The 26351-nt window shown below is 33.9% G+C and overlaps 1 protein-coding gene across 1 annotated transcript in view; it reads left to right on the top strand.

The window, feature by feature from the left end:
• LOC114325090 (FMRFamide receptor) overlaps window positions 1–26351 on the top strand; it is a 1095033-nt gene that overhangs the window by 570309 nt on the left and 498373 nt on the right. The window contains exon 2 of the mRNA XM_050650959.1: window positions 22048–22124. The gene's annotated coding sequence lies outside the window, so the exon portion shown is untranslated. The remainder of the gene's footprint in view (window positions 1–22047; window positions 22125–26351) is intronic.

Raw genomic sequence — 26351 nt, 5'->3', positions numbered from 1 at the left:
AGGACAAAAAGGGGGATTTAAAAAATTATTATTATTCAATTAATATCATACATTGGGCTATTGCATTCAGTAATTATTAATATAAAATACGTTCATAGTAGGAATGAAGGAAACTGATTGTAAGAATGAATAGAATTGATTGTAAGAAAAACCGTATTTATTGTGGGAATGAACGGAATCAATTGTAACAATAAACGGAAATAATTGTAGAAATAAACGAAATACGTTAGGAGACATAACACTGTAATTGACACAACGAATATTCTTCGTCGGTCAATATAGACGTTGTTGTTTCAATAAATAGTGTTCGTTGACTCAGTGAACAGAGTTCGTAATATCAATAAATAGTGTTCGTTGACTCAGTGAACAGAGTTCGTAATACCAATAAAGTGATATTATGGTATACATAATGAATGTTCATCCATTCAATAAACGTAATACATTGGCTCAACGAACGAAAATAATGAATTGATGAACATCGTTTTGTTGTCTCAATAAAACCAAGAATTGGACAGATTTTAAGTATTGCGTTTGTTGTCTGAATTAACATTTTTATTGATATTACGTACCTTTTTCGTTGAGTGTACGGCTCGCCCTGTAAACTTCCTACTCGTCTCGTAAAATATCACTTTCGGAATTTGTTACGTAAATTACTAATTTTGAATTAAAATTATGTTTATGAGGAATTAGTACATAGGGAATTTAATACGTTATTATATTGGAGCAAATCAGCTGACTGGACGTTTAAAAAATTACTCACTGCACTAAAAAGCTTCAGACCTACATCAACAGAAAGTGTGTTTTCAATTTCAGCAAATTTCTGTACAAAAAAAGAACTAGCCTGAAAAATCAAACATAATTTATGTTTTTTTAAAACATATTTAAATAATAAAAACGCTGGACGGAAGGGCCGCCCGAGAACTTTATCGTACCGATCTATTATCGTTATGGCACTAGATGCTGGCATTGTATAAAAATAACAAAGTTACTCGTTATTTTGATATTTTAGAAACACCTACTGTACTTAAAAGTATTTTATGGTTCTACGCATCATTAATTCCTGCATTTGAGAAAATGTTCGACGCCATATTTCGGGGACACACTATAGATGTGTATATTATTGCATAAATCAATAGAATAATATAGTCATACTTTCATTCCAAATTAGTTCATTTTTCGGAGAAATTAATAGTTTACAATATTTGCATTTCATTCAATTTCGATTACGCCAGTCAATGCGCGAGATTAAGAACAAGATATTATCTCCAAATTCTATCCTATTGCATGGATTTTAATGAAATTTTGGGAGTAGCCCAATCTCCTAATTCAAAGTCTATCCTATACACTATGGCGCTTTTATCATGGGGGAAGTTCCCATCACTTCTCAGGGGTGAAATATTTTTATTTTCGAATTACATGGAGAAAAAGGAAGATTTTTAAGAAAATTTAAAAATTCATTTTATAATTTGATCACATTTTTTACAAACACCATTCATTTTAAACCCGTTCAACTTTTTGAAAGTAAAAATAACACTATATATATTAAAAGGTATTGTAGAAGGAAAACAATGCATTTAAATTATGGTGGATGGGGAGTTAAATGTATATACTTTTCATTTTTCCTTAAATACATTAGTCATATATTTTTTGCACCATATCTCGCTTAGTTTGTAAGTAACCGGCATTTAACGGTGCTCGTTTTAAAGGCCTAATCAAACACTACAAAAGGTGTTGGTAGCATTATACACCTAAAACCTACCGTTCCTCTGTTATTTCAAGTTGAATACACCAATTTGAGCATGCACCAAAAAACAAGCTATTTTCACCTACCATATCTATTTTTGTATTATAAATAGAACATTTACGAAGGAACGAATCTCTTTATTATTTATAATCTAAAAAATGTTTTATATAGTGTTTTTAGTTCGATGCATAGTTTTTAAGGTATTCACAAGAAATCCGTCCGAAAAGGTGTCATTTTTCAATGAAAATAGCCAATTTTCAACTACGCATAACTCAAAAAGTATTGAGTTCTCAAAAAAAAGTATAGACCAGTTTTTGCTTAGAAATAGGTTCTTTAGCCACTTCCGTGCTTATTTTGACCAACAAATTTTCCACCCCCTTGAAGAAGTGGGAACCGCCCCAAGATAAAAGCGCCATAGTATATAGGGTAGATTTTGTTTCTTGAGCTATTCCCTACTTACTGTGAAAATTTCAAGTACATCAATGTAGTAGGATGGAATTCGGAGCCAAATACCCTCATTGACTGCCCTACAATAATGCTCTGCTATGAACGCGTGAGAGAGGACACACATAAGATTATAGCAAAATTTCTATTTACCGTAACTTTTCGAGTTTTTGAGCTACAGCAAAGAATTTTATGTCATTGGAAAGGTAATTTTGCATTCTTTCAAAATATGTTAAAATATACAGGGCGTATCTAAAAAAATTAAGATTTTTTATTCAATTCCGGTTCAACCGGAAGCCATATGTTTGGTAAAATTTATTGCGATAATAGATAATAAAGTACGATATGTGTCTGCAAAATTTCAAATTTTAGTTTCTATTACAGAGGAAATTACGGGCACTCGAATATTTTTTTATAAAAAATTCATAACTCCCCTCCTATGGGGAGTTAAGATATATGACTAATGTCACTCAATTTACTGATAGGATACCAAAAATATATCAAAAAATAAAAAAAATTCCTTGAAGCCATTTTTGAGAAAATCTAGTTCAAATTTATGTCAAAATTTGACCCCTTAAATATAGGCAACCCGTAACTTTTTCTGAAAAACGATAACATCCTTCTTATAGCCCCATCTTTAGGCTATATAACGACTTTTTCAAATTAAACTTATCTTAAACAAGTTTTTAGATAGATACGGAAATGTGTCGGGTGGGCGGTCGGCCATGTTGGCCGCCATTTTGAATTTGGAAATGTCAAATTCCGTATTTTTATTTACCTATTGATGAGCTTACTTTGAGTTGAATTTCATTCATTTCGGTCAAAATTTGTACAAATTTTAAAATTATTTTCAAATATACAGGGTATCCCACTTCTTAATTTGTTGATAATTACTTTGTAATTTAGGTACTCAAAATTTGTAGCTACCCTTGAGTCCAGACTTGAGTACAAACACCAAACACAAAAACAAACAAATACACGAACGCAAAAAAAAACTATATAGACACTAACTAGTAAATGTTCTTAAATTAGTCTATACAAATTATAACACATTTATACTACCAAAAAAACTGAATAAAATCGCTAAAAACGAGTTATTTATAAGAATTTTGCAAAATAATCCACATAATAGTAACTACCATTACAAATAATTGCTCACAGGGATATTTGCTACGTCACAAGCTTGACCTCGCAAAATTGTACCATGAAACTTTGTTGTACCATGGGAATCATAGGATAAGTTATTCTTAACGTATTGAATCAGGAATAGCTCAATGGCAGAGATGCACCGGGTTGAGGTGGTACTCTGACTAGGTAGGCGCCGCAGTATTGACGTGGCGTTCCACCGGAACCGTTACCGCAGCTAGCGATGGACGGGTGACTGTGTGTCGCTGTTCAATGCTATCGCATTGGATTGAAATGCGATGTCTCAGGGTCTAAATGTGTAGATAGGGCGAGAGTGCTATTGTATATATTATTCTGTTGTGTATTGTATCGTTTTAATACTTCTATTATATTTTGATGACAGTAATAAGTATAATGTTATTTTTTCTTCTTCTTCTTAAGGTGCCGAGACCGCTTGTCGATCGTTGGCTCTCATGTTGTGCAGCATATTAACAATCATTGTCTTATTTACAGCCGCACGAAATAGTTCAGTGCTAGTTTTCCCAAACCATTGGCGTAGGTTTTTAAGCCAAGAAGTTGTACGGCGGCCCACACTTCTTTTTCCCATTATTTTACCTTGCATGACAAGGTGAAGTATGTCATATTTTTCTGGGTGACGCATTATATGACCAAAGTATTCCAATTTGCGCCTTTTAACCGTGTTCACTACTTCGCAACTTTTATTCAAACGTTGCAAAACCCTTTCGTTTGTGACTCTTTCTACCCAACTGATCTTCAGAATACGGCGGTAGACCCACATTTCAAATGCTTCTAGGTTTTTTAAAAGCGATTCTGTCAGTGTCCATGCTTCAACCCCGTAAAGTAGTACTGGGAATATATAACATGTTATTGTTATTATAACAATGTTATTTTTACTTTACAGAAAATAGATCTGTGTTTTATTTTATTTATTTCGAACTGTATATAAATATCTTAAATATATTGACTTTGTTTTTAACCTGTGTTTTACTGAGTGTGTCGTCCTGAAAGAGCTACCCGTTACAAGAACTTCTCTTGAAATTTCCTACTTCAACTACCCACAAGTGGATAGTTATAAAAGTGCCAATAGGTTCCTCTGCTGATTAAGACTTTTTTAATCAATATTTGCATTGAGAATAAAGCATCTCTGACATTTTTCTCGTATATTTTTCACATAGTCTAATCTAGAGTATGGTATTAGTAAATTTAATATGCTTTTATGAATGACACATAAGGCTTATCAAACGACAGGGCCGGTTCTAGGGTTTTGAGCGCACCGGGCAAAATAAAATTTGGCGCCCCTTTATACAAGAATATACAAATTTACTGTGAATATAAAAAATAGCAAAAAATCAAAATTTTACCATAAAGAACTATGTAAAAATATATTTATTTGAAAAATAGTATAATAGTTATTATTTATAACTTATCCAACATATGGCATAGCGTAGCATAACGAGCACATTTGAAGTTCAAGCGACGAAGGAGCGAGGTAAAAGATAAATGCACATTGTCAACTAGCAGAAAAAAATGTGTATAAACGTTGTACAATACCAAAAAAACATGTTCATTGTGCGCAAGATATAGCTGCATTCCCAAAAACTAAAATGAGAGAGTGGCATCCACGTAGCATAAAAGAGCACGAGGATATTCTTTGCAAACACGAGCTTGTACGCCTTTATTTTTTCTCTTCGTGTTAGAGCCGTTGTCATATTATTGGCCTCTACAATCATCTATGTAAATTCAATTAAAAATCATTCATTAATTTTTTTTATTATTTCATGAGTAGGCCTATGAGTCGATAGCTAGAACCAATCTATGGTTCTAAGTATCGAGTGACTAGGACAAACAATAGACTGCATAATAAAATTGAACCCGGTACAATGGGATAAGAACATCGGTATAAAAACAAAAAGAAGAATATATAACACCATGACAAGAAGTATTCTGACTAATGGGTGTGGAAATAAAAAAAATACGAAAACGAAATGCAAAATAAGAGCAACGGAAATAGAATTCCGAAGAAGAAGCTGCAGAAGAGATAGAATAAATTAATAACATCGAGATTAAGAAAAGAATGGTAATGAATTCAAGAGATAATAGACTACATAGAACAAAAGAGATTAACCTGGTGTGGACATGTCAAACCAAGTCTAGAGACGTTACAATAGTAATGGGAGATCTAAATGCAAAAATCGGTAGAGGAAGTCAAGTTGATTTTATTGGAAACTTTGGACTGGGCACTCGTACCGAGAGAGGAGAAAGATTGGCTCAATTCTGCCAAGAGACCGATTTTATTGTCACGAATACTTATTATGATCTGCCGACCAGGAGACTCTATATATGGAAATCACCAGCAGACAACCAACATAACGTCATCAGAAACCAAATTGACTACCTTCTCATCTGCAAACGATACCGAAATTCCATAAAATCGGTAAAATCATACCCTGGAGCTGATGTGAGATCAGATCACAACCCAGTTGTAGGAAGGTTTAGAATTAATCCAAAGAAGCCTGTGGTTAAAACTAAAGTAGAGACGATACAAGTATCTCGTTTGAGAGATCCATCAACAAAAGAGCAAGCCACACTAAAAATTAAAGAAGAGCTCACCAAAATAGAAATTATTCCTACTGAAGATGCGAACAGGAAATGGCACATGTTAAAAGATGCTCTTACCCGCACATGTGAGACAACACTAACACCTAAACTAATTAAGAATAAAAATGAATGTATGACCGAGGAGATTCTAGATCTCATGGAAGCAAGGCGATCTTATAAAACCAAAGACAAAAACATGTATAATATTATACACACAGAAATAAGGAGAAAGATCAGAGAGGCAAAGGAAAGATGGTATAGTGACAGATGCGCAGAGATTGAACAGTTGGTAGAGAAACATGATAACTTAAACCTTCATAAGAAAATTAGGGAAATAACAGGCACAAATATTAAGAAAAAATCAAACATACTGCTGGATAAAAACGGCAAAATAATTATAGACGTCGGTGAAAGGTTTAAAAGATGGCAGGAATATATTCAAGAGCTATTTAAAGACGAACGGACTGAGATAGTACTAGAGCAGGAAAAGTTCGACAACAGCCCAGACATAACAGAAGATGAGGTATTAGAGGCGATAAAGCGAACAAAGAACAACAAGGCAACAGGTCCTGACCAAATACCTGTAGACATAATACGGTTAATAGAAGAACAGCAAATTGGAATATTGGTCGACTTATTTAATACAATATACAGTACAGGAATCATTCCCAGAGATTGGCTGCTGTCAACGTTCATAACACTGCCAAAAAAACCAAACGCAAAAGAATGCCAAGACCACCGGATAATAAGTTTAATGAGTCATACACTCAAAATATTTTTAAAAATTATACACCGGAGAATACATAACAAACTTGAGCAGGACATAAGCGACACGCAATTTGGATTTAGAAATGCAATGGGAACGAGGGAAGCCCTGTTCGCTGTAAATGTACTTGTGCAAAGGTGCATGGATGTTAATCAGCCAGTATATATGTGTTTCTTGGATTACAACAAAGCCTTCGATAAGGTCAGACATAACCGCCTTATCGAATTACTTGAAAAGAAAAACTTAGATATGAGCGACATCAGGATCATTAGTGCTATCTATTATAATCAGATCGCTGTGGTAAAAGAGAACAACGCCTTTTCAAATGAAATACAGATTGAGAGGGGAGCCAGACAGGGCTGTGTCCTGTCTCCTACTTTGTTCAATTTGTATTCAGAGGAAATAATCCAGGAAGCACTAGAAGACCTAACCACGGGAATAAAAGTAAAAGGCCGACCAATCAATAATATACGGTTTGCCAACGACACTATTTTATTAGCCGAATGTCTTGAAGATTTACAACAAATGGTTGACAGAGTGGTAGAAGTCAGCCAAGAAAACGGATTGTCCCTAAACACAAAAAAGACACAATTTATGGTAATCACAAAAGCTCAGCAGCGCCAAGAAAGCATAACAATACATGGAGAACAAATTAAAAAAGGTTGAAAAATATAAATATTTGGGTACAATAATTAATGAAACTAATGAGTACACAGAAGAGATTAAAGCAAGAATAGGACAGGCAAGAAATGCTTTCAACAAACTGAAAAAAGTACTGTAGCAGGGACATTACAATTTCTTTAAAGATAAGACTTCTGAGATGCTACGTGTTCTCCGTATTATTCTATGGGTTGGAGGTTTGGACATTAAAGAAGGATGTTTCGGACAGATTAGAAGCTTTCGAGTTATGGGCCTACAGAAGAATATTAAGAATAAGTTGGGTGGATAGAGTCACGAACATCGAGGTGTTGAGAAGAATGGGAAAAGATAAAGAGGTTTTAAATACAGTTAAAGTCAGAAAACTACAATATCTGGGACATGTTATGAGGGGCGAGCGGTATAACTTGTTACAATTAATAATGCAAGGAAGAATAGAGGGTAGGAGTCGCGGAAGAAGACGCATCTCCTGGTTAAACAATTTGAGAGCTTCGTTTAATTGCACTTCTGCTGATCTCTTTAGAGCAGCGGTATCGAAAGTGCGAATTGCCGTGATGGTTGCCAACCTTCTTAGAGGAGATGGTACATGAAGAAGAAAAGAAGGACATGTCAGAAGAACAGACCAAAATCGTTGGTTAAACAGAATTGGAGACAGATTTTTGGTACGCGAGATCCAGGCCTATTATAGGTACCTGACAAATGACCTTTAAAAGCCATAACAATTTTTAGGTTACATTATTTTTATTAGAGAATTTTTGTTTTTGTGATGTAGAAATAGTTTTCATATTGATACAATTAAGTATTCAATAATTGTCTTGGGAATAATCTTGGCCCAAAGATAATCTATAAAGTCTAAAAAATAATGAATGTAAAAAATATTTTATTCATATATCTGCATCCCTCAAAATTTGCTCGCCCGGCTCGCCCGCCCCTTTATCCGGCGCTGTCAAACGGTAGTCGTTACATGTATCTAGTTATTTTTCTAGTAATAACAGTGATCCCTCTAATACGTAACAGTGCTACAACACGTGCAAACACTGTATGTTCCATGCAAAGCACCCCTAATGGTCCAAGAGCTGTGAGACATTTTTGAGTAGGTATTTTAGGCAACCTGAAAAATTTTCAGGTGACTCTTCCATGATAGCCTAATACAAAAATGCCGGTCTGGCTGGAGGGTAGCGGTTATTTTCCCCAAAAATCCCCCCCAAAGTTAAAAAAAAGGGTAAAAATTGTTATTACAAAAAATATCATTGACGTGACTTTAAAGTAAATTTAAATATTCAAATATAAAGAAAATAAACAGGCCAGGCGATTTGAGGGCGATTTTAACTCTGCTAGATACTTGCATGGGCGCCCCAGGATTATTTTCAGGGGATGCATCTGAACTTCAGAAGATTTCATCTGAATCTGTACATACTATTAACGAGTATAAAATATACAACTATACATGCAAAGCTATGCACATTCCTTCCGGACAGGGAAGTACAATTATTATTTTGACAGGGTATTTTTTAATATTAAAAATAAATATTCTAAAAAGACAGGTTTTTTTTGGTGAAATTTTCCAACTGCCATGTGATCGAACAAATTACGCGTGCATATAAATGAAAAGCGCTATAGGTAAGCAGCAGTGTGAGAAAGAACGTATACCGATAGCTGTTTGCGTTCTCTGTTGTACCTGAGCGAGTCCGTTCGCTCTAGAAAAATCACGTGACCTGGCGATCCCATGTTGTTGTGCCTCGAAACGTTAGAGTAATTATTATATATTATAGTTTTTTAAGTAACTTTTTCTTAATTAAAGGAAAATAATACGTACTATACAATAGATTTTGCAAATATGATAGAAAAAGACAGATTTATTATTATAAATATATAGGTAGAAAAGTATAAAAGTATAAACTAAATTAATTATGTGTCCGAATCCTGTACTTCTTCAAACTCCTCATCTGAGCTTAAATATTCACTGTCTACTTCTTCGTCAGACTCCCCTCGAGACTCCTCTTCTACAAAAATTAATTAGCGATAATTTAATTGAATTAAACAAACTGGAACATGAAGTAAAAACCACTTCTATGTAAAAGGTATATTTACTAACAATTTTTAGAATCCCAATAGTTTCAATAAAATGAGTTCATCAGAACGTTTTCAAACCTATCGGTCCATTATCAGTGAATTTGAATACTTGCAAAATAGCCCCAGAACCAAACAATGGTTGTGATTATAAATAAATCTACATTATGTTAAAATAAATTTAAAATGGCTAAACGCCGATGTTCAGGGATTAAACCTCTGGGAACATGGTGAAACTCTACCCGAGGACCCAATCAACCATCTTCGGTCAACGATGACTACTAAGTAAGATGGTTGATTATGGGTCCTCGGGTAGAGTTTCACCATGTTCCCAGAGGTTTAATCCCTGAACATCGGCGTTTAGCCATTTTAAATTTATTTTGACATAATGTAGATTTATTTATAATCACAACCATTGTTTGGTTCTGGGGCTATTTTGCAAGTATTCAAATTCACTGATAATGGACCGATAGGTTTGAAAACGTTCTGATGAACTCATTTTATTGAAACTATTGGGATTCTAAAAATTTTTAGTAAATATACCTTTTACATAGAAGTGGTTTTTACTTCATGTTCCAGTTTGTTTAACTATAAGGTATACAGCCAACCCAGGGAACTACCCCTTTTTACTTTAATTGAATTACTACGTATTCTTTGTCCTTTTATACGGAGTCGAAGCCTGGACAATCACGGGCGCATCTGAAGAAAGACTTGCCATTGTTGAGATGTGCTGTTATTGAATAATGTAAAAAATATCATGAACACAACACGTAACAAACACGGAAACATTAAGAAAGATGAAAAAGGCAAAAGAAATACTCAACACTATAAAGGAAAGAAAAATGAGCCAAAATAAATATTCATTCTCTTCTTCTTCGTCAGACTCCCCTCGAGACTTAGATTCCTCTTCTACCTGATCTGTAAATAGTTGTAAATATGTATTTAGAATTCATTAAAAATTAATGTATAACTAATACTTAATACTTTTCCTTATATAATAAATTACATCACGTTTTTTATTTCTTAGTATATAACCAAAGTAGCTCATTTTTCTTTCCTTCATAGTGTTGAGTATTTTTTTGACTTTTTATCTTTATTAATATTTCCGTGTTTGTTACGTGTTGCGTCCATAATATTTTTTATATTATTCGATAACACCACATCTCAACAATGGCAAGTCTATCTTCAGATGCGCCCGTGCTTCTCCAGGCTTCGACTCCGTATAAAAGGACAGAGAATACGTAGCAACTCAATTAATTAATCAGTAATTAATTTTTAAGACAGTGAATATTTAAGCTCAGATGAGAAGTTTGAAGAAGAAGTACAAGATTCGGACACAGAATCAATTTAGTTTATACTTTTATATTTTCTACCTATATCTTTATAATAATAAATCTGTCTTTTTCTATCATATTTGCAAAATATATTGTATATTACGTATTATTTTCCTTTAATTAAGAAAAAGTTACTTAAAAAACTATAATATAAATAATTATTCTGACGTTTCGAGGCACAACAACATGGGATCGCCAGGTCACGTGATTTTTCTAGAGCGAACGGACTCGCTCAGGTACAACAGAGAACGCAAACAGCTATCGGTATACGCTCTTTCTCACACTCCTGCTTACCTATAGCGCTTTTCATTTATATGCACGCGTAATTTGTTCGATCACATGGCAGTTGGAAAATTTCACCAAAAGAAACCTGTCTTTTTAGAATATTTATTTTTAATATTAAAAAATACCCTGTCAAAATAATAATTGTACTTCCCTGTCCTGAAGGAATGTACATAGCTTTGAATGTATAGTTGTATATTTTATACTCGTTAATAGTATGTACAGATTCAGATGAAATCTTCTGAAGTTCAGATGCATCCCCTGAAAATAATCCTGGGGCGCCCATGCAAGTATCTTGCAGAGTTAAAATCGCCCTCAAATCGCCTGGCCTGTTTATTTTCTTTATATTTGAATATTTAAATTTACTTTAAAGTCACGTCAATGATATTTTGTGTAATAACAATTTTTACCCTTTTTGTAACTTTGGGGGGGAGTTTTGGGGAAAATAACCGCTACCCTCCAGCCAGACCGGCATTTTTGTATTAGGCTATCATGGAAGAGTTACCTGAAAAATTTTCAGGTTGCCTAAAATACCTACTCAAAAATGTCTCACAGCTCTTATACTATAAATAGTTACATAAAAAACAAAAATTCCAAATAAAAAAGTGTTTATTACCGTTTACACGCGCACAAATAAATAACAAAACAAGCAAACATTTTTTGAGAGAACATAAACAATCACTGAAAACTGAAACTTCAACTGAAAAGTCGCTTTGTGCGATTTCCTCGTTCGAGTCACGAATCCTAATTGGCTTGTTTGATCAGATGTTCAAAAAATAAACAAATTTCAATTTAAATTCAGCAGTCAGATTTGCCGATGAAGTAAAAACGTGATAAAACAAACGATTCGCGCACCAGTTGTTGTCCTTTACAGAAATTATAGCGGTTTAAATTCATTTATTGGCAACTTTCGCGTGGTTTTATTGAAACTTTTATCGAAAATGGTTCTAGTTTTCTTATCATTATTTATAACGTCAGAATCACACAGCGTTGCCAAACCATTAGAAAAGTTGTCTGTAATGTCGAAATTATATGAAAAATTACTCTTGAAAAGGCTAAAACCGATTATAGGTAAAGGGAAAAAAATCTAATTCCTAATCATCAGTTTTGGTCTACAGAAAGCCACTCAATGATAGGGCAGGTGCATAGAATAACAGTAGTGGCGTGCGGTGACATTTTCGGAAGAGGAAGCGATTCAATAAGTGTTTAACAAATATTTTCTTACGAGGGTCGAGATCAAAACATAATAATATACCTACTTAATAGGTGTATACCTAATGTATTACCTGTTAACTTATATCGACTAAAAACAAGAACTACAAAAAATTAGGTATAGTGTTTAACCCAGTCTGAGAGACATGCACACGCCTTGAGAATGAGATTCGGGTGATACAAATTCATTGAGGCAAGGAGGATTTACTCTTATAAGCGGGCGTCACTCCATCCCGCCCAATGCTTCATACTGTCCACTTCCCCTCCGATAGCACTCTGATGCGCTATATGGGCTCTCTATCAGCAAAGTGCTTATTATGTGGGAGTCCTGGATACAAGGACTCACAAACGAAATCCTACCCCGATCAATGCAGGTTAGTGACTCTAGTGACTTAGTATATCGTATATCTAGTGACTTATCATCGATCTGTACTGCTTGCTCAGGGTCGAGTCCCTGCTCCAGGCTTGGTTTCTTTAAACTTAAAAAGAAGAGTTCTATTCAAAATTGTTTTTATATTCCGATTTCGAATCACCTTCCATAACACACAACTTTCAACAATATGACACTTATTTACTTATACTTGAGTCCTATTCTCTTATCAACCAATGCAAATTTTTTGTCGATAACATAGTGGTAAAATTTTGGATTTTCTGATACTTGTTTAATAAATGCACTCTTTTTCAATGGATAATAGGGCTAACTTGGAAAGTCTGTCTTCACTTGTAAAATTTATTGTAAAACTTTTGATGCGTTTTAATACTGAAAAACTTCGTTCAACTGATGCACTTGTAGCTGGGATAGTTAGTACCTACTACTTAATTCACACAACTTGCCCAATTCACACAGAGACTGATTTAAACCAGTAGTATTCAAAAAATTCAACCGATTCCTAAGTATTTCTTTATCACTAATTTCAGGTGTTTTATAAATGACATTTAACTGAGAATGCAAAGCTAGATTATCAAAAAAAATCATAATTTAATCGTACTGAATTAAATAGGTACATACCTCTGTGGAAGATTTTAATGAATTATAATTAGACATATTAAAATTGCATAATTCTACATATTTTATTTCTTTAAAATTTTCAAAGCGATAATTTATTTGTTGTAGAATATTATCAAAAATTCCGATGTATAATCGTCGATAGGTCTCTCTTTCGCCGACAATATCAATCATCATTATTTTTCTTTTAGGTTCGAAGCCCATATTTTCAGCTTTATCCCAAATATTTTTAAAAAGCTCATTTTTTTAATCATCATAAGTCATCAAATTGTCTTATACAAAATGCAATGCCACTTGACTTCGTCTGTAAAATGTCGTAGGTACTATAAAATATCAGTAAAAGGAAAAATCTCAAAATGTCAAATAAAATATTAGTAAAAATATTAAGCAAAAAATTGAAATCGAGCCATTTGTACCTAAATACCTACCCCTTATAGCAGCAGTAACAGACTCCGCATCTCGTTTTCGAATCGGAAGCGGTCGGACGAGCGCTTCCAGGCGTATCAAAATTCGCGTGAAAGGAACATGACTAGCGAGTGAGGTTATTAAACCCTGACCAATTTTTGAACGGGACAAATGCATGACAAGCAGCGATTTTGAGATGCGCTTCCGTCAGGACCGGACTGAATCGTTGAATTGTGTGCTTATTTGAGACCGTTCGTATGCGATCAAATTTTAATAATGTTTCAATGCCTAGTAGTTACATAATAGATTACTTAGATTAGGGAAACATTGTTGATAATTAAATACTAATTAATAATATATGTATTTCTTATATGGAAGTATAGGGAAGCGGTGCTTCCCCCACTTCCATGGACCGCACGCCTCTGTAACAGATATAGCATAAAAAGCTCTAGAAGGAAAAGTTTGTTCTGCAATTTTTCTCGATATAGCGCAGGCCTTTGACAAAGTGTGGCATTACGGATTTTGTCATAAAATGAGATGGTATTTACCAAAGCAATGTTCTTAACTATTATAATATATACAGTGTGGAAGGCACTTATGGAATAAAATTATTTCTGTCCTTGTTTCAAAAAATTATAAAAAATGCTGAAACCCGTCGATTTTTAAATAAATACGTGCACTTTTTAAATATGAACTTAAATGTACAGGGTGATCCTTGCAAGTCTAACAGGGTCCATAAGCTTTATTTTTAATGGAACACCCTGTATATTCTTATATTTTTAAAAGCTGCTTAACAACCTAATTTTAGCAAACTATATCATGTAGGGTGTATTATGAATAATACAGGGTGAAATTTTGAAATTAAAGAGTATGGAAACCACTTATGGAATAAAATTATTTGTGTCTTTGTTTTAAAAAATTATAAAAAATACTGGGACATATTAACTTTTAAATTATAATGGGCGCTTTACAAACTAAAAATAAAATATACAGAGTGATTCACGCAAGTACAGCATAGTCCATGATCTTTAGTTTTAATGGATCACCCTATATATTTTTATATTTTTAGAATCTGCTAGAAAATCTCATATCAAAAAAGTGTATACCCATTATGTAGGGCCTATTATGAATAATACAAGGTGAAATTTTAAAATTATGTGTAATTTTCGACAATATACTAAATACCTACATAAAATTTTAAAATTAATAATTTATCATACTTAAAATAATGGTATATATTTTAAATTAGCTAAATAAAGGCATCAATTTTCTAAACTAAGTATTAAATCTATTGGGTTTTGTATTTAATGTCTTGAAAAAATTAATAAATAATTTCAAAATTTCACCTTGTATTATTCATAATGGACCCTAAATAATACACTTTTTGATATGAGGTTGTTTAGCAGATATAAAAATATAAAAATATACTGGGTGATCCATTAAAAATAAAGATCATGGACTATGCTGTACTTGCGAGAATCACCCTGTATATTTAAATTTATGTTTGTAAAGCGCTCATTTAAATTTAAAAGTTGACGCGTCCCAGTATTTTTTATAATTTTTTAAAATAAGGACACAAATAATTTTATTCCATAAGTGCTTTCCATACTTGTTAATTTCAAAATTTCACCCTGTATTATTCATAACACACCCTACATAATATAGTTCGTTAAAATCAAGTTGTTACACAGCTTTTTAAAATATAAGAATATACAGGGTGTTCCATTAAAAATAAAGCATATGGACTCTGCTAGACTTGCAAGGATCACCCTATATATTTAAATTTATGCTTAAAAAGTGCACATTTTTATTTAAAAATCGGCGGGTCTCAGCGTTTTTTATTATTTTTTTGATACAAGGACAGAACTAATTTTATTCCATAAGTGTTTTCCACACTGGTATACAGTGAGCACGTAAAGGTTGGAATAAATTAATTTTTTCATGAATGGGCAATTTTGGAAATACATCCCGAAACAGGTCAATTTTATTTTTAATTTACGACTTTTTGACATACATATCATACTAGTGACGTCACCCATCTGGGCGTGATGACGTCATCGATGATTTTTTTAAACGAGAATAGGGGTCGTGTAGTAGCTCATTTGAAAGCTAATTTAATTCTCTATTCAATAATATAAACATTAACATAATTTCTGTTCTTACTCTATTTTCGGTCTTCATTAAGGGTCTAGACTAGACTACTAGTCTGATCATCTTTTCCGGAATTTTAAGTACACTTAGCGCCTAGTAGAGACGCATTATTATCACTGAATCGTAAGCTTGTTTGAAATCTATAAAGAGGAGGTTTAGCTTTAACTGTTGCTCGTACGTACTTCTGCTCTTAATCATTTTCAACCCGTTTGATCTATGTTTTGGATCGACTATGGATCGACCGTTTTTAATCCTTCCTAGTATTCACCAACTTGCTCGTTTAAGTGCCTTTCCAGTCTGCTTCCTACGACTCTCAACTATTAGAATCATTTATATCCGACAGATACTTTAGAGTTAAAAATAAGGAAGCATATTCAGAAGTAAGGCACGTTAAAGCTGGAGTTCCACAAGAATGTCTCCTGGGGCCAGTGCTATACCAGCGATATACCTCATTAGGGCCTAACACAATTGCGATAGCTACAGACGACATATGCATTTTAGCAGTCGGAAAAATCCACAAGGAAACATCAACCATACTATAAAATTCAACCATACAAAATTATGTTGAACAAATTATCATCTGGACCAGGCAATGGCGTGTCAAATTGATCATCATCATAATCATCATATTCGATGATCCTCTTATACCGTAAGGTGTCGAGGTTACTCGTTATTCTCTGCGAACTTACGCCACTTTTTTCGGTCCCTAGCTAATTATTTGGCTTCCTGCCACGATTTTCCGCCATTCTGCAATATTTCCATCACACTGGTATTCCACGTTTTCCTTGGTCCGCCTCTCCTGTTTTTCCCTATCGGCCTCGCTGCCCATGTCATTTTAACCTGCCTGCCGTCGTTCATTCTAAATAAGTGCCCAGTCCATTTTAATTTCTTTTCATGAATTTTTTCCTTTAATGGTTTTATTTTAATTATCTTCTAATATATTCGCTACGTCTTTTATCGGTTCTCCTAGCTCCCACGACTTTTCTTAAATACCTCATTTCCGCGGCTTGCAATCTCTTTTCTTGTTTGTCGTTCAATACCCAATTCTCTGTTTCATATTTTGTAGTGATAGGTACGTAAATTGTTTTAAATATTATCGTTTTGGTTTTCCTTGTTATTTCTTTTTTATTTAAGAAGTTTTTATACAGCGAATGATATGTTTTTGTGGCTGCTTTTATCCTATTTCCAATTTCGTCCTGTTGTGTCCCCTTCTTATTTAAAATTATTCCAAGGTATTTAAATGCATCTACCTAATCTATTTTTTGGCCTTGGATTTCAATATTTAAGTTAACATATTTCTTGGATATTGCCATTACTTTTGTTTTTCCATATTTATTATAAAATTCTCCCCCAGAGCTCTTTCAGTTATTGCCACAATAACAATATCATCTGCAAATACACAGGCTTCGATTTTTATTTGTTGTAGGTTTCTGTATTCTATGGTACATTTTTTTGTTTTTGGCCAGCACTTTTTAATTACTTCGTCTATTACACAGATAAACAGTAGGGGGCTCAATACCCCTCCTTGTCTGACTCCGTCGTTATTCGTAAATTTGCTGGAAATAAGATTGCCTGTTCTTACCTGATTTATAGTATTGCAATACAAACTCTGGATTGCGGTTATCAGTTCCATATCCACTTCCTTATTTGTCAAGCTTTGCCATATTCCCTCTCTGCTCACCATGTCAAGGAAGCATATTCAGAACTAAGGCACGTTAAAGCTGGAGTTCCACAAGGAATTGTCCTGGGGCCAGTGCTATACCAATGATTTACCTCTTAGAGCCTAACACAATTGCGATAGCTACAGACGACATATGCATTTTAGCAGTCGGAAAAATCCACAAGGAAACATCAATCATACTATAAAATTCAACCATACAAATTTATGTTGAACAAATTATCATCTGGACCAGCCGATGGCGTGTCAAATTAAATGAAACAAAATAATTTTATGTCAGTTTAAAAAAAAAGAGAAAAACATATTTCAGTCAGTAAAAATAGAAACCAAATACCTTATGCAAATACTGCAAAATATTTGGGTATGACATTAGATTCAAAGCTACACTGGCAAGCTCATTTAAGAAAAAAGGGAAGAAATAGAAATTAAGTTCAGTTTATTTAAGTAATGTGAATTAAATCGCAATATTTTGAGGTCTAGAATCTACTCGGATATTGAACATTCTTAATGAATCACCCTGTATAGCTATTCAATAAACTGTGTATTTTTATCATGCAACTAGCTCGTTCATACTCAAATTATGTACGTTAGTAGAGAAATGCATTTACAAATAAATGATGGTTTCTAGCAACTTTTTTTTTAGTTTTTTGCTCTACTGCATCTCGTGATTATAAACCGTGAATGTCCATCACACAATAATATTTTCTTTGTGCTATTTTAGCTTTTAAAAGATTAAATCCAAACCAGTAACATTGCATGCCTTGAATTAATTTTTAAATTTTTCGTGATACTCGGAACCTGATTATATATTGTTATAGTTATATTAACATAAAATGAATTTTATCCGTTTATTAATAAATCTTTAACCCCCTCTGTGGCTCAGTGGTAAGAGCGCCTACCTTTGGATCGAAAGGTCTGAATAGTCGTGAGTTCGAACCCCACCAGGATCAGGAATTTTTCGTTTATTATAAATTAATGAACGAAAATAGTTTCTGTCCTTGTGGGATTGGTACTCACTGAAGGGACCGCAGACGTTGGGATACAATTAGCGTCTCTTTGCAAAGACAATGACGTCGACTTTGCAAAGTAACAAGACACTTACTCAACACACACACTACACATGACACTAGGTACCTAACTGCAAAAATTCACCATACCTACCATGCCAATGGCCATTAGTTGCGAGGCATTAGCTAAATAAAAAATAATAATAAATATTTGAATTAAAACAAAACTGTAAAATATATAGGTTTAAGAAAAACACAAAAGAGAGAATATTCTAGAACAGTAGTAAGACAATTATATATTTATTTAAAAAAAAAAACAAAAATATGATACGCAAAATATTTGTCAAAATTATTTTTGACAAACCTAAACTTAAATTCACTTTTATGTTAATCAATTGATTATCAAATATAACTTATGAACATAAGATCAACTATGGTGTACGAAAAGGGAGAGAGTATAAGTTAAGATGGTTCATGGTTGAGAGGTTAATTACCAGGTTGAAGAATTGCTGATCTGCAGGTTTCTGGGGGAAGTAAGAGAGTAAGACCAAAAACTACCTGGAAGAAAACGCTTAGGTAGGACATGTCTAACCTGGACAGAAACATGGAGAAATACAAATTGGGAAGACGATCCCGCTTAGAGATAAAAGCAAAAAGGAACATGATGATACTTTGCTTGTGATATTATGTCCTTATTCTGTATTTTGAATCTACGTCTGTTTATACGCCTATCCACCTTCTACCTAAGGATTCTAAATTGAAGTTTAATCTGTAGGTGTATTATCTTAATCATTTCCACGTATTCTCAAATAGCATTTTGAGGCCTATCAAATTAAAAATTTTATCCATTAGCAAGATGAAATTAATATTTATAGATGATTTTTCTGTTACAATTATTATGCGAAGGTTACAAATCAAGTTGGCTATCATTTGGGTTCGGAAAATTTGTCATACATTTGTACTAAAGTGTTAATAATTAAAAATACCGGCAAAATTTCTGGAAAAAAAGTATAGGTTTGCCTAATGCCGGTATACACCTAAACGCTAACTGAAAAATATATCATAATATTATTTATACAGTGATGAGCGCGCTAATAAGCGGCAAAAAACCACAAAAGATGAAAAACATATTAAGTTGTGAGATAAAAAGAAATAAAACTAGTCGAGTTGGAAAATTTAGCGAAATTAACCTAAAAATTTACATTATATTGATTGTTTCAAACCTTTAGGGCCGGTTGTTCGAACGTTAATCAACATTGATCACTAACAAATACTTAATTACTGTCACAACTGTCAATGTCAACTTTGGTTGGGTTGCCGAAAACATAATTATTGATGACAATTATGAAATTGGTTAATCAATTATGCTAATAATTGTTATGACTAACTAATCTCATAATTATAATTAACTATGTTTTCAGCATAAAAATGAAAAAGGTCCTATGTAGCAAAGATTTAACATTAGCTCTTAAAGTACGCCTAACAAAATGTTACGTCTACAGTGTTCTATACTATGGAGTGGAATCATGGACGTTAAATGTAGAGACAATGAGACGACTTAACGCCTTTGAAATGTGGACCTATAGAAAAATTATGAGGGTTTCCTGGGTAGATAGAGTTACAAACAATGAAGTACTGAGAAGAATAGGTAAAGAAAAGGAAGTTGAACTTACAATTAAAGAAAAGAAGCTACAGTATCTCGGACATGTGATGCGGGGCGAGAAGTATGGCATCCTACGACTCATAATGCAGGGAAAGATAGATGGCAGAAGAAGCATCGGAAGAAGACGAATTTCATGGTTGAAGAACCTGAGAGAGTGGTTTGGATGCAGCTCGAAACAACTATTTAGAGCTACTGCCTCAAAAATTAAAATAGCTATGATGATTGCCAACCTCCGTAGCGGAGATGACACCTGAAGAAGAAGAAGATGTTTTCAGCAACCCAACCAAAGTTGACATTGACAGTTGTGACAGTAATTAAATATTTGATAGTGATCAATGTTGATTCGCGTTCGAACAACCTGCCCTTAGACGTCTCGGGCGAGTTTGGCAACTACCACTGCCACAGTGACAGTTTTAGTTGACATACCCCTCTGATACGTGTAAAGGTGGAAAACAACCCATATAATGTAAATTTTTAGGTTAATATCACTAAATTTTCCAACTCGACTAGTTTCATTTATTTTTATCTCACAACTTATTAACGTTTTCCATCTTTTGCTTTATTTTGCCGGTTATTAGCACGCTCATCACTGTATATTACATATACCATGATGGTGATGAGAGTGCTAATAACCGGCAAAATAGCGCAAAAATGGAAACCGTATTAAGTTGTGAGATAAAAAGGGGTGAACCTATTAGAGGTGTTAAATTAGCGATAGTAACTTAAAAATTGACATTATATTGATTGTTTCTCACCTTTAGACGTATCGGACGAGTTTGAGAAATGCCACTGCCACAGTGACAGTTTTAGTTGACATACTCCGCTGAAAGTTCTAAAGGTGGGAAAAAATCAATATAATGTAAATGTATGTTACTATCGCTAATATTAACACTTCTACTAGTTTTATTTCTTTTTATCTCACAATTTAATATATCTTCCATCTTTTGCGCTATTTTGCCGGTTATTAGCACGCTCATCACTGTATATATAACCGGTTCATAACGTTCTACGACGTCTTCCGATTCTCAATCGCCATTGTTCTCTATCGTAACATAAAATATGTCTTCCTTCAAGCCTCTTTCTCTAATTTCCCTGTAAATACCTTCTGTCCAGCTTTTCCTAAGTCTTCCTCTTTTCCGCCGTCCTTTTGGTGCCCATAGTAGCAGTGGTGTCATGGTGTGGGAACGCGTGGGAACGCCGTTCCCACACTGGTTAAGAAAAGAAAAAAAATAAATAGAGAATTTAGGTTTTGTAAACAAAAATTAGCAGTGCGTTCCGGCACTGCTAATTTTGCCATGACACCACTGCATAGTAGGACTTGTTTGGTTAATCTGTCGTCTTCCATACGTTGTACGTGGCCAAATCATCTCAGCTGCTTTGTTTTTATATCGTCAATTATTGTATGTATATATCCATTATCTCCAATATTCTTGTATTTCTGATTTTATGTATTCTTTATATACCAGCAGATCTAGAAGACCATTTCAATTTTTCTGAGCATATTTTCGGATTTTTCTTTAAGTGGCCAAACTTCGCTGCTATATGCTATAATGCTTTTAACAATGCTGTTATAGATGTTATTTTTATTCTCTTTGGAGATATTCTGGTCCCATAGGATTTTGTTCAATAATGCAAGAGCTCTCCTTCCTTTCTTGGATATTCTTGTCCAATGTTCCATCTTGTGTAATTTTAAGACCCAAGTATTTATATTCCTGACAGTGATTAATAGTTATTTCATTTTCCAAAGCTATATCCTGCTGTATACCTCCAACGCACCGTTTTAGGGATATTATTTATGTATCATCTAGATGTGCGTTGGAGGGATATTATTCATTTATATATCTCATTATTATTACAATGTTAATTATTAACAATTTGTTACAGCTATTTCTCCAATTTTACGACCATCCGCCAGAACTGAAAAATAAGGAAATCCATCAATAACTGGATCATTAAGCAAGGTAAGATTATTCGAACTTTTCGTTGAGATCTTTCAAAAATAACAAACGACGAATTACAAAACCCATTAATAATTTTCTCCAACAATTACTAGTTTTGCTTACTTCAATTACTGTATCTGAATTGAGCGTTTTCTGTATAACACAGATACATATATCCCCAATCTTCTCAATAACCATCGTTCAAATCAGATTTGCAAATGACAAGAACAGGGTAAACTTTGATCAAACTAGTACACGAGGGTTATGCGAATTGTGAATCAATAACTTCCGCAATGTTAATTAATCATTTCAGAAGCTTACCACAAGGCCCGTCTAAATAATTGATGAAGAGGCTGGAAGTAAACTCGGTAAAACTTAAGTATACGCCTAGTTTATCCTCGCTAGGGGTCATAGTGGCAATAATAGTATAGTATATTTCACGGATATGCGTTTGTGTATATAGGATTAGGGATGAAAGCTTTGACTGAAACGTTCCGCTGTGCTGAGAACGTTAGTAGTAAATTCTCCGAATATTTGAAGCACTGTTGAAAACAAGTAAAAATACGCTTTTAGCTGATAATGTATTTTACATTCATTTGGAGAAATATACAATTATCAGTGCAAAAAGATTTTAATAAAAAAACTAAAACATACTAAATTAAAATGTATACCATTCAGTTGCAATGCGAAGCCAAAACTGTCTTAATTTTCACTTAGTTCAGAAAGCGCAAACTTATTAAGCTCATAAGGGCTTATTAGAGGCTCATCAGAGAATGCATAGGTTGCTATCTCTGACCCAAGTTAAAATCATCCAGTCTATTAGTCCCCGCTTGCAACTAAATTGATGGTAACCAGTTGACCATTTTACAGAGCAACTACATTTCAGTTACATCACACATGTTCCTTGCTCTATCATAGATACATCACAAGAAAAGCGCGTAAACATAGCAGAGCTATATCTGCTATGCTCCTATGTCCTACCCTAAAAGGGAGCAAACCTCTTTTCTTGAGCACTAAATTATGTCACGTGTATGTCGCAGCTACAGAACAACACTCTTTTCTTAAGCGTTAAAGGATGTCAGATATATGTTGCAGCTAATGGAGCAAAACTCTTTTCTCAAGCATCAAATAATGTCTCTTATCTGTAGCAGCTATGTATCAGATATGTTTCAGTTTTGTGTCAACTATGTCTCGTAGAGTGCACGTTGAGAAAAATATTTACAATAAAATTGCTTCTTTAACTTTATATTATTGTAGACAGTATTTTTACTTGACATTGTAAATATATAATTGACATTCTAATTAAAGTAAAAAATAATCTACAGCAATATAAAGTTGAGGGAACTAGTATTATTACTATGTGTTGTGGACAAATTAAATACAAACATTATATAGTTTATACTTTTATATTATATAATAAAATGTTAGGAAAAATTAAGTCACTTATTTATTCTGCCTCTCCCTTTGGTGGCGCTGTTTTCCTTGACGGGTCCAATCCGCTGCAATAGTTTCAAATTTTTTCTCAGAATAACGAATAACCATTCATCAGTATGTACAGCATCTGAAATTATTTGGTATCTGATTTATTTCTGAATAAACTGGCGTTTGGCTAGAAGAAGCATTAGGACTGAGAGGAGTTGATGAGGAAGCAATAGGAGTAAATAAATCATTGAATAAGGGATACGGACTCAGTAGTTCCGACATTTTGTAAAATCTTGGACGTAATTCTACGTTGATGCCTTTTAGATAATAACTTAACGATTAAAGATTTTCGTTGAGCTCTTGACATAGTGAAAAAAATGCAAAAATAAAAATATAGATATACTTAACTGAATAATTGTTCCTCTTTCGTACCTAATTTGCTGGACAATACTCACGGCACAGACTTGCACAGACCACAGACATAACCTCAACTTTTCTTTTTCACGGCTGTTAGCTTGTGGTTAGCTCTGTTTCTCTGTCTGAGAAACGTTACAGCTACGAATCTAAACTAGGTAATAATGCTCTCTTTTCACGCTTAATTTGAAATATCGCTATAAGGTAGAAAATCTACTTCTACGTTATATAGAAGTAATACGTAACCGCTACAAAGTATTTACATAGTATCTATACGTTTGCTATAAAATATTGAGCATGTTTTGCACCAGAAATGTAGCGGAGACAGAGAAACTTTATATAGTAATACTCCCTTTTCTATCTTTAAATTCTATATCACAGCGACATAGATGGTCACTTGGGTAGGTGCCTAGCGGTATCTGCTAAATAAAAGTCAAAGTTTTCAACCTAATAAAATATTTAAAAATATTTAAAATAATATCGAATTGAAAACTTATTGGACCATTTCCTGGTAACACCTCCACGGCTTCTAAAAATTGCAAACCAAATGAATGCTGCAAAGAAGACAAGAGGAAATTCTTCTTCTTTCTCAGAATCCTTAGCTTCTCATGTATTTCATCTCGGTCGCGTTTATCATTGAAGAGGGAATTCTAAAATTTGCAATTCACAACCCCGTCTGTTCAGAGTGGTAAATTCCAATGGAAAATGGACCTCATCAGAGAATGCATAGGTTACTATCTCTGACCCAAGCTAGAATCATATTACCTTACAGTGTAATCAAGAGTTATATCCATACTCATAATTTACAATCTTCATTTGGATTGTAAATGATGACTGGGTTAATACGATGCGGTTTTCACGAATTCAACTTTCTTCAATTAACTTTCCACATTTCTGCACACTTTTTGAAGAGAATACTTTTTATCGTTCCGTTTGGAAATTTCTTCTTTATCTTCTTCTTCTTGTAATAGGACTATGTCCTGTTTCTTCTGTTACAGTCTCTGCTGCGATCCGGAGCTCTAACTCTCGTACCATCGTTTTTTGGGTCTTCCTATGGGTCGCTTGATGTTGGGCTTCTGTGTTTTCGCCCAATGCGCCATACGTTCAGGGTCCATCCGATCTACGTGGTCTCTCCACATGCGTCGTCGTGCTCTTGTCCATCTCACTACGTCTTGAACGCCTAGCGTCCTACGTCCTGAATCAGTCGTGTGATGGATGACCGAAGTTATCTTAAACGTAAAGTTATCATGTAGTTAAGTTATAATCCTCGAATTGGTGTGATGTATCATATTTAACTTAACTACTTGCGTTATTTCTTGACAGTTCTTGAGTTATCTGATATATCAACTGTCACTTTATAACGCGACGTTAAACCTCAAGTTATGAGATAACTCTGTAGTGTAGGGTTAGGTTCATCTTTTGACTTGTTTTTAGACAGAAATCAAGTGAATTTAGAAGCTAATAATTTAATAATTAAGAATAGAAGGGTAATACAGTTTTAAAAATTATACAACAATCAAATCGAGAGATATAAGTTGAAATTTTATTTTAAGTACCTACTGAGCTTTCTATCCAGAGTTACCAGATGATATTTTATAAATCCCCCACTTAGAAACTGAAGTTCCCTTAAATTAAAGCGCAAATAATACCCCAAATTTAAATTTTTGCCGCATTTTAATAAATTAGTAGTCAAATAAAGAGAACAGTAAACCAAAAGTATACTACTTATCAACGAGGGCCCTGGAAATAATTCATAGTTCCTATCGTCTTCGATTATATGGGAGTATAATATACAGTTCTATGTACATTCGCAAATTTAATTTACCATGACCGCTTAAAATCCTGCATAATTTTCCGCCCCCAAAAACTCCCACTACAATTTCTGCTTAGAAAAATTTCCCTAGACGCTTTCAAATTACCCCAAAATTGTGGGAAAATACACCAATCTGGCAACTCTGTTTCTATCTACCGTTTGAAACACCACCGAACCCGAATAGCTGTTTGCTGTTCGGTCATCGGCGGTGGCCGATAATGGGTATTTACTTTTACGGCCATCTACCCATCCTGTCAGTAGCATGTTCCGAACAATCTCTCGCGCTCACTCCAACTTGTACTATTTCTACATAAGGTTCTCTTTTTTACTTCAAACTTTGTTCATCAAATGATATTTCTAATGTAACGTTGAAGAAATAACTATCTCATAACTGTGAGGAATACATCACACCGAATTTTACCTAAATAGTTATGGGCCTCGTTATACCTGAGAGTAATCTTAACTTTAACTCAAACGATAACTTCGGTCATCCATCACACGGCTGAATGTGTCTTCGTTTCGTATTCTATCTATATTTGGAAATTTGGCGGGTGTAAAATCGTATTGTGTATATGTGTAATATACATATATTATCTATA

The sequence above is a fragment of the Diabrotica virgifera genome, chromosome 5 (assembly GCF_917563875.1).
Source record: "Diabrotica virgifera virgifera chromosome 5, PGI_DIABVI_V3a".
NCBI classification, from domain to species: Eukaryota; Metazoa; Arthropoda; class Insecta; order Coleoptera; family Chrysomelidae; genus Diabrotica; species Diabrotica virgifera.
The sequence above is the reverse complement of the archived record's forward strand: the minus strand, read 5'-3'. Positions and strand labels throughout refer to the sequence as shown.